Below are 9,610 nucleotides of genomic sequence, written 5' to 3'. Positions count from 1 at the left end.
TCTTGTAGATCGGCTATTTATTTCCCACCCGGCCCGCGACACCGTGGTACGACGGAGCGTAAATTAAGCATAAGAAAGTTGAGTTGTAGTTGTAACTATGGTTCTGCCCCCGTCGCCATAGCGGAATTGTGGGAGTTGTAGTTTTTTATTCTCTCGAATCAATCTCTCCCAGATTAGACTTTTGATTAGGCTTTAGAAAAAAAATGGCAATATAGCACAGGAATTTGTAGGCTATTTATAGCCTATGTATTTAATAAGTATCACACACAACTAAATAAATGTATTTTCCTCAGCCTGTATTTATTAACATCAACCACCATAGATTATAGGCCTAAAAAGATTGTTGCAATAGTGATGGAACTTAAACACAATATTTTATTGGTGGAAAACAGCACTAATATGCCTATACATATTGTTCCATTGCCATGTGGAGTGAAGTGAATAGAAGCCTTAAGTTGGTTTGGCACTAATTTTATTTTTTGCTTTATTGTTAAATTAGTTGTACTTTTTCAGTGATTGTATTCTTGCTCTGTAAAGCACTTTGAACTGCATTTCATGTCATGAAAGGTGCTATACAAATAAGTGTATTGTTATTAATTAAAATACACGTTTTTGTGCAGAAGTCTCATTCAAGCAGGAAACATATAGACCATTTTTGAGTAGGCTACCGTAGTGATAACTGGTTTGTGGTAGCAGCTATACATCCACAAGATTATTTGTACCTTGTGTCTAGTATACGGTTCCTGTGTAGCCTAAATAAATAATAAAAACATCTTTACATTTCCTCTTATTTTTTTTTATTTATTTTTTTTGAAAGATACTAGGAATTAGGAATGTTATTAAGCAAATGGGAAATGGGAAAAATGCATTGACTATTTTGAAGTGGAACCAGAAAATGGCCACCACTGCTATGCCCTATAGCTTGGCATTAACATGACATTTGTGCCACACAATGTGGAGAATTATGTTGATTGGATTCAACGTCAACGGTTAAAGAAATAATGTGATTGTCGTATAACGTATATTATCAGTGATAAGGTCGCAGGCCTGCCTTGGAAGAGAGTCTTGAGTCAGAGTTGAAGATACTTCGTAAGTCTTTATTTGCAAGACAGCGATTACAGCAAGGTGTCTGTCCTTGGATCGAATGACACAGAGCACACAAAATCACATAAATCAATACAATGTATACCTTTCAGTCAAGAGATCATCCCTAACTTTCCAACTCCTCCCCTAGTTCTCATTTGACCAGTCACATTCAACCAAGCTGGAGGCTAGACAACCCAAAACTCAGCACTCCCAGTCAGTGGTTGAACCAATTTGCATTTACAGAGAATTACCTTAACAGTAACAGGGACAAACATGTATTCTACTTTAAAACATATTTCCACATGAAACTTTGTAAACCATCTTACTCAACATGTTGTTAGCTTTTGAATGAATCCAAGAACCTGTATACGTTAGTGATTGTAGACTTTGGTTCGATGAACTTCATTGACAGACTGGCAACTTCTCAAGAAAGGAACTAGGATAATTGATATCAGAATCAGAATCATATGATAATGAACTCAGAGATAACAATGATCTGGCCAAAAGGGTTCTTTCAACCCCCTATTTTTACTGTTCTACTGTAAACACTCAACTTTGAATAACAGGTGAAGAAGGCCCAGAGTGCCCTTCCAAACAATGGATCAAAAGGTTTCTAAGGTGGCAAAGAATGAAAGGCCAACAGATCTACAGAAACATATGGGAGAATAGCATTTGAATGTCTTCGCAAAACAAACTTGGTAACTTTATACTAAAATCAGTGATCCAAAACACAATACTTAATAGGGGAGATATGGTTCAAATATTCCACATGATTCTTCTCATTGAAGAGAGGCTGAGTATCTGAGCATTGTGGTAAAAAACAAACCTCCTCACCTGGATTCAAATGACTGCATCTTCCAAATCCTTATTTTAACACCACCAGGTTCCTATACGTTTTGTTAAACCAGTGAATAATACATAATAATAATGAATTTAAAATGATTAGATTATAACTAGGCCTACTTGAAATTATTATAATACGTTTTTAATTGTTTAGCCTACTACTTTAGCAAGAGGACCGGTCTACAGTTTGGATTATAAATATTATATATATTATATAGATTATATATATTGGATTATGTCTGGTGCAAATAAACGTGTGTGTATAGGTTGTGTATGAAAAAGTGTTGCTCCCCCCAAACAAATCATAATACTTTGTGGGTTTTGTGAGCAGAACTTTAAGTCAGACTAGGAGAAATATCATGTGAAGTCATTGAAAATGTTTTTTCTGTTAATTGCCTTTCTGACACTCCAGCGCCATCTAGCGGGTCACTGGCCCAGGTCTTCGCCAATCCCTGTTCGACCTCACTGGATGGTTTGGGGAGTATGGATGGAAGACAGCAGGTGGAAATCGATAGAACTGCAGAAAATCATAAATAATAGTCATCATCCTCTGATTAATAGGCGAATAGCAAGCAGACACAACGGGGGACCATAGTGCCTTTGCCCCCATAAATGAACACCATACGGACATCAACCCCTCATCGTGACAAAGACGGTTCAGTTCGCCGTTTCCAATCCCAGCCACACCCTCCTCTCTCTCCCCCCTCCCTCCCATCTCTCTCACGCGTGTGCAGCTGTGAGAGTGTGTGTGTGCGCAAGGGCTGCCTGTCTGTGTGCGCGCGCCTCGGTCTGCGTGCGTGCGTCGCCGTGGAGAGAGAGAGAGAGAGAGAGAGAGAGAGAGGAGCCGAGCCGCAGCATCAGCAGCCAGCGAGCGACACAAAAGACGCACAGAGCATAGAGCCGTGGCGATAACATACATAGCAGCAGCCAGCCTCCGTTACTCCAAGACTGGACGGCTGCACCGCATCGCATCCAAGGTAGAGTAGTGGCGTGATGCGTGTTTGTTTATGAATGAAACCATCATCTGCAATCAAGCCGATGATGACCTTGTCTACCTCTTCATTTCCATGCACCTGCATCGTTTCATCCTTCATAGATGTACACCCACTCTCTGTGTGTGTGTGTGTGTGTGTGTGTGTGTGTGTGTGTGTGTGTGTGTGTGTACGCGCGCGCACGCGCGCACACGCGCGGCATGTGGGCTGGGACATGTCACTTGATCTGATCGGGAAAATTTGCAAACGCCTATGTGTGTCAATGGGGCCTGAGAGCATATCTGGCCATGTTCATTCATATGTCATATTTATGACTGTTTGTTGGCATGCATGCCATATTGACAATACTATGTTGGAACCCCCCTCCCCTCCAAAGCCAGATTCTTTGTTCTCCCGTGCGTCTTTCCGTCTGCAATTAATAGATCTAGACACTGTATTGCCTAGTCTCTACTAGGTTAACGTGTCTAGCTGCCTATAGCCTATGATGATCCGTAGGGTATGTTGACATCTTGATTCCATTGTGTCTATCAGTCTATGTCCATAACGTTTAGTCAGAGACAGTTGCCAGGTCTCTCCAACCGAATGATTCAGTCCAGTATTTCTTGCATCTGGATATTAGTGTCAGCTGGAATGCTCCACGCACAGACAGGCCTACAGTAGCCTAAATCGTGGCGTGGGTTTACGACGTGCGTGAAATTTAGATATAGGTTGTTTTTAATCTCTCTCTGACTATTGCTTTTTTTATGGTTAAGCGTCGCGTGGTTCGCACTGACAGTGACACTGACACCTCATTGGACTATGATTCGCACACAGTCACACCGGGTCAGACAGGGAGAATAAATTACATTCCACCAGAAATGAATTTATTAATGGAAGAATGAATTCCTGCTGGCGTTGCAGTGGTGTTGTTAGGCTAGGCGAAACCTGCTTTGGTTGCCATAGCCTACACAGTAGAAAGTAGCCTGGTTAGGCTAACAGCCATATTCACATCTGTAGTAGTAGTAGTAGGCCTATCATGCCTAAAACATGATCTATTCAACGTTTTTCAGGCCAAGGACCCCTTAGCTGAGAGAGAGATGAAGCAGGGACCCCCCACTACATAGATTTCAAAGTTTCATTGACATCAATGTTTTAGTTCCTGTCAGACATTTAACCTAAACCTTCAATACTTAGTACTTGATTTGCTCCTATTCCCCCCTACACCAAACCTCTTTTCAGAGAATAGTCGATCTACAAGCTCACAACTGCGAGGCGTTGTGAGCTTGTAGATCTGCTATCTTCGGCTAATGTTCCCCTCAGAATAGGGATGCTAGGGTTCAAGTGGTTAATGTAAAAAGAAAAAATCCTATCACACAAAGAATTGGAGGACCCCCTATAGTAGCTCTGAGGACCCCCTAGGGGTCTCGGACCCCCTGTTGGAGACCCCTGGCCTAAAATATGAGCATCTCTGCACGAGTGATGAGCATATTCATACAATAGCCTACAATTACAATTAGGATACGAAGCAGGGCTTGCTGGACTGCATGTTTTCCAGAAGAAATAGGCCTACGAGAGAGTTTTAGGCCTATACCATAATATAACTCGTTATGGCGATTTGATGCACGGTAAACAATGACCCTATGCTTAATTCGAGTTTCATCACTATGCAAATGGTGTCTAATCCAAAGTTTTCTTGAAATCTGCCGTGTTTTTGTAATTATGCACATGGACAGTGTTCATTTTCATCGTATGAATACATGGGGCACAGTCAACTGCAGGAGTGAATTGAAAAATAACTAGGCTACATATAGAATTACTGTTAGATGCAGAGAATCTGAGTCACTGATTGATTCCCCCCCCCCTTATACATTATACTTGCAGGCATATAATTGCAAATCAGAGATGGATCTCTGTGCATTAACAATTCTGCTTCCCAAGGAAAAGAGTGATACACTTTGAACACCCTTTGTAAGCTTGATATCAACAATTTGACCATTTAACAAAGGACAAGTATTTGTGTGTGTGTGTGTGTGTGTGTGTGTGTGTGTGTGTGTGTGTGTGTGTGTGTGTGTGTGTGTGTGTGTGTGTGTGTGTGTGTGTGTGTGTGTGTGTACGCGCGCGCGTGCATGTTCTTGACATAGGCCACATTTGGGGACAAATGTATATGAAACCAGTAGATGGGAGTCGGCACAAAATTTGTGTCTCAAATGATTTACTGAAATTTAGGCAGGGTAGGAATTTGTGTTAATGTAATATAAGGGGATATGGAATGAATGTAAACGAATGAAGTAAATGCAATGTCTCCGAAGGTTTGCAAAACAAACGTGTGCACGCGCGTGTGTGTGTGTGAGAGAGAGAGAGAGAGAGAGAGAGAGAGATCGTGTGTTATACTGGGCGAAAGAGTGCTGAGTCATGCACATTATTACACTTTGAAATGTGAAACATACATTATTTCAGCACCATGTGTTGTATCTGGCCTTGACTGCTGGTTCCGGCAGATTCCGGTACTGGGATCGGTATCAGACCAAGGCTTATCTAAAGACACACAATAAGTAATTACAATTTACCACTTGATTCCTTCTGAGGTCTGTCCTCATTTATCCAGCCCTCTGTATATGACTGATATACCAGTTTTTGTGGTTGTGGCAAGACAAGTTGAACAATGCCCCTGTAATCCAGTGGTAGTGATGAAATCCGAAAACAGATCTGTATGTGCATCTCTCGCTCTTGCTTTTCTTTTTCTTTTTTTCCCCCCAATGGCCTTCAGATTCATGTCAAACCTTGTTTTATTGACCTATTTATAGGCTGACAAGTCATCTCCACACATAGTTATTAAGAAGACTACACAAGCAGGCTGTGAAACAAGTGATAGTAAATCCTACATACTGTACTACATTGACCGGAGTCCCTCAGGGGTCTATAATCGGCCCCCTCCTTTTTAACCTCATGCAAATACCTTTGCCGGAAATACTGCTCTACAAAGCCAAAGTGCAGTAACTAAATAACCTAATGAACAGATATACAATTAGAGCAATATCACGTATATACCGATAACCCATATGACTAGCCAGTTGAAACTCAAACTTTGCTTGGGGGTCCCTGGAACAAAATATTTTGAGATGGGGGTCGGCGGCCAAATACATATAATTGTGGGGGTCCTTGACATGAAAAAGTTTGAGAACCACTGATATAGCAACATACGTTTTTCAGAAAACTGTTAGGATTTAGAAGACATTTGTAGAATCGGCCTCAGGTCTTAATGGGTTAAGTAGTAAATAGGTATAATGTATACGTTCTTTTGGTCCTGCACTACAACTTCCTGAACATTATGGCTGATTCATAGTTTTTGCGCACAGGTGTCGTGCACCAACAATAGCAGATCTTGCAGTGCGCTGTGAGCTTGTAGATCGACTGTTTTTGGTGCACAGTGTGCAACTAAGTAGAATTCAGGCCCAAGGGTCAGTTTTTTAAGTATCCATAAATTGGCGCTCAGGGTTTAGCATGCGTGCCAGTTTATCCCACTATGGAACTAAACGGATTAGCCCGTTTTCCCACGTGGAATGAGTTCCAGTGTGCTGTTTGCATGTGATTGGCTCCAGATTGGCTCCTGATCCTTATTATCAGTCAGATTGGTGAAATCAGACCTCTAATCGTTTATCAATATCTCAACACATGCCAGTCTTTACGTACTGTTAAGTGCTAAAACGGGCGCCTAAAGACTGACACGTGTAAAGGCCATTCACTGGGGCTGCATGGGCGATATATGGACAAAAGCAAATATCACCATATGTTTGACCAAGTACCTCCATATCGATACTGTGATGATAAAAATGTTGTTCCAAAATAGCGAAAATAGCAGATCTACAAGCTCACAACGTGTCCTCACTAATGCTCATTATAAGATGGCACCATTTCTGTCTACTCAGTCAGGGCTGTTGACAGTTCAGAAACCTGCCTACCAGTGACATCTTTGGTAGGCAGGTTTGGTCATTTCAAACCAGATTTCAAACTTTTATTTTCTATTAATGCAAGAACAATGGCTTCTATTTCAGCATGCTAACTTTCCAGTGAGAGAAAGACTGTAGTTTCTATCCGCTTGGAATCCTCATTGATGATGTCAATGGTAGGCACTAGGCAGGTTTCTGAACCACCAATGAGATGCAGAGAGAGCAGATGGAAATCGAGCCATCTTATAATGAGCAATAGTGAGGGCCAATTATATGAAGATAATGTTGAAAGTGCTCCTTTAAGTGATTGAAACCAGGAAAAGACTCACATGCCATATATCAGAATATCCCAAATCCCAGACCATATCCCGTCTCATATCACAATATCAATATAATATCATAATATTGCCCAGCCCTACCATTCACACATGTCCACATTTCCATTAGAACTATGAATGAACGGCTGACATTGCATTAGTAAAAGTAGTGGCTGCTAACTGTGCCACTGAGAACGGCCGAGGGCTGTTGATCTTGGCCTACTGTACATACAGTAATGCTTAATTCATAGTCTGTTGTACGACAAAGTATAAATCAGGCTCTTAACCCTCTATTCACATAACATTGAATGGTCTAGAAATAGAATCATTCTCTCATCTCTCATTCCGCACGTGTGTGTGTGGGCAGTTCGCATACTGTAGATGCATGGGCGCAATCATGAGTCTGTGTGTCAGTGTATGCGTGCATGTATATCGTTGCTGTCGGGCACAAACCTTGTATCTCCATATAGTTATGCTTTTTCATAAATTAACGCCCTACTTTGTCGTACAACAGTGTTGCACAAAAGTAGCGAAGATAGCTGATCTACAAGCTCCCAATGTGTAACTAACTAACTAATTGCTAAATAATAACAACACTGAATCCATTGGGACACGGATACGTTTTTTCCATTTGCTGAAAAGTAACGCTTTTTTTGGACTTACAAGGTTTCTGCCCCGACATCAACGATATGTGCGCCTGTTGGTTCAGTAGGTTTTTTCTATTTATACACGCAGTCAGAGAGAGCAGCAGCCTGTCTTTGAAGTGCTATGCTGCTGTAATGTAGGCAGCCTCCAGGTTGGTAAAGCCCCATCATTACCATATTCTCCTGTGAGGCTGCAGTGTGATGCTGCCAAGCCAAACCCAGAGCTGAGGCCTGGTGGGGGGTGTGTATGGGGGGGGGGGGGGGGGGGGTTACAGTCTTATTACACGGTAACACTATACCGATGCGCACCCATCATGCAGCCTGGATTAGACTAACGCAGGCATGAAATAAGGGAGTTGTTTTATATTTCGAGGCTGGCCAATGCAGAGAAATAGGATGTTTCCCCCCGGAATCAGGATCCTATCATTGTGCGTTACATGCGATCGTCAATAATCCATAAACTACGATAAGGCCTTTTTGAGAAGAGCACATGACAAGCTCGGAGATGAGGCCTTTTCGAAAATAGTGCATCCCGACGCATTCTGAGCTGGTTGATACGCTATTTTCGATATCATTTAGAAAAGAAAATGGGGCTTACGTGGTTTAAATGAGCATAACATTATTAGGCAACTATTATGTTCACACATGTGCACGTAGCTACACATTTACTGTTGGATGACAATGAGCTGCTTTGTCTGCATCTGCCAGTCGAAATGATGAATGCCACACTCTGTTCCCTGCCTGCCCTGGCTGCTATCTGGCTCAGGAAACAAAGTGCCACTTTGTGCTTCCTCAGCACAGCAGTGGCAACACACACACACACACACACACACACACACACACACACACACACACACACACACACACACACACACACACACACACACACACACACACACACACACACACACACACACACACACACACACACACACACAGTAGAATGCCCATCACTCTTCCTCCTCCTGTTCCTCCTCCTCCTCACTAACTAGACATCTGACTAAACCCACCGAGACACCTTGTCCGCTATGCGACCGCGTACGTTCCCACTCTGACACGGATTTGCACTCGAGGATTTCACGTCGCAGCCCGAGGCCTCCGGCAGAGCATCGTGCCATTCAAGCATGCATACTGTCATTTTCCATTCAGGAACGCGTCGAGCGATCATGTCGCTCCATGACAAAAGTCACAGCACTTAGAGCGCAATCGCATGTTCACCACTGTAAAGTGTTGCGGAAGAATATGCCGCTCTCTCTCTCTCTCGTTCTTTCTTTTCTTTTTTTCTTTTTCTTTCCTTCTCTTTACATTATTTTCTCTGTCTGTCTATCTGCCATACGCATACACACAATCAAGCCCTCCCTACAGTACCTGTGACACCTGACTCCACCTAATGTCCTAGTTCCACAGTGACAGCAGGCAGGTGGAACGGCCATACACACACACACACAAACACACAACAGATACCCTGGTACGCACAGACCGTTACACGGTAAGTTAGCATTCTCATGCAGAAAGAAAGGCAGAGTTATTTTATTTTTCCATATCGTTGAAAGTTAAGCATTGCATGTGTAGTTTTTAATTTGATAATGAACACAGTTTTACAAATGTACTACTATCCAGTGCAACGGTTGATTTTTTTAGCAGCCAAAAGGCATTGCACGGTTTATATTTTAAGTGTGTTTCCGTCACATGTGTATCATACCTCTCTGGAATATGGTCATCTTAGGAGGATTTGCACGTACGCTACTTGTTAGATGCACAGCTCGTATATCTTTTGTGTGTTTAAAAAACAAAACAAAAAA

General features: G+C 42.2%; 1 protein-coding gene across 1 annotated transcript in view; it reads left to right on the top strand.

The window, feature by feature from the left end:
• Nucleotides 1–2,709: 2,709 nt before the first annotated feature.
• cracd (capping protein inhibiting regulator of actin dynamics) overlaps nucleotides 2,710–9,610 on the top strand; it is a 33,837-nt gene continuing 26,936 nt past the window's right edge. Inside the window, exon 1 of the mRNA XM_080431150.1 lies at nucleotides 2,710–2,906. The gene's annotated coding sequence lies outside the window, so the exon portion shown is untranslated. The remainder of the gene's footprint in view (nucleotides 2,907–9,610) is intronic.

This window comes from Gymnoscopelus braueri (assembly GCF_963280865.1).
Source record: "Gymnoscopelus braueri genome assembly, chromosome: 6".
NCBI classification, from domain to species: Eukaryota; Metazoa; Chordata; class Actinopteri; order Myctophiformes; family Myctophidae; genus Gymnoscopelus; species Gymnoscopelus braueri.
The sequence above is the reverse complement of the archived record's forward strand: the minus strand, read 5'-3'. Positions and strand labels throughout refer to the sequence as shown.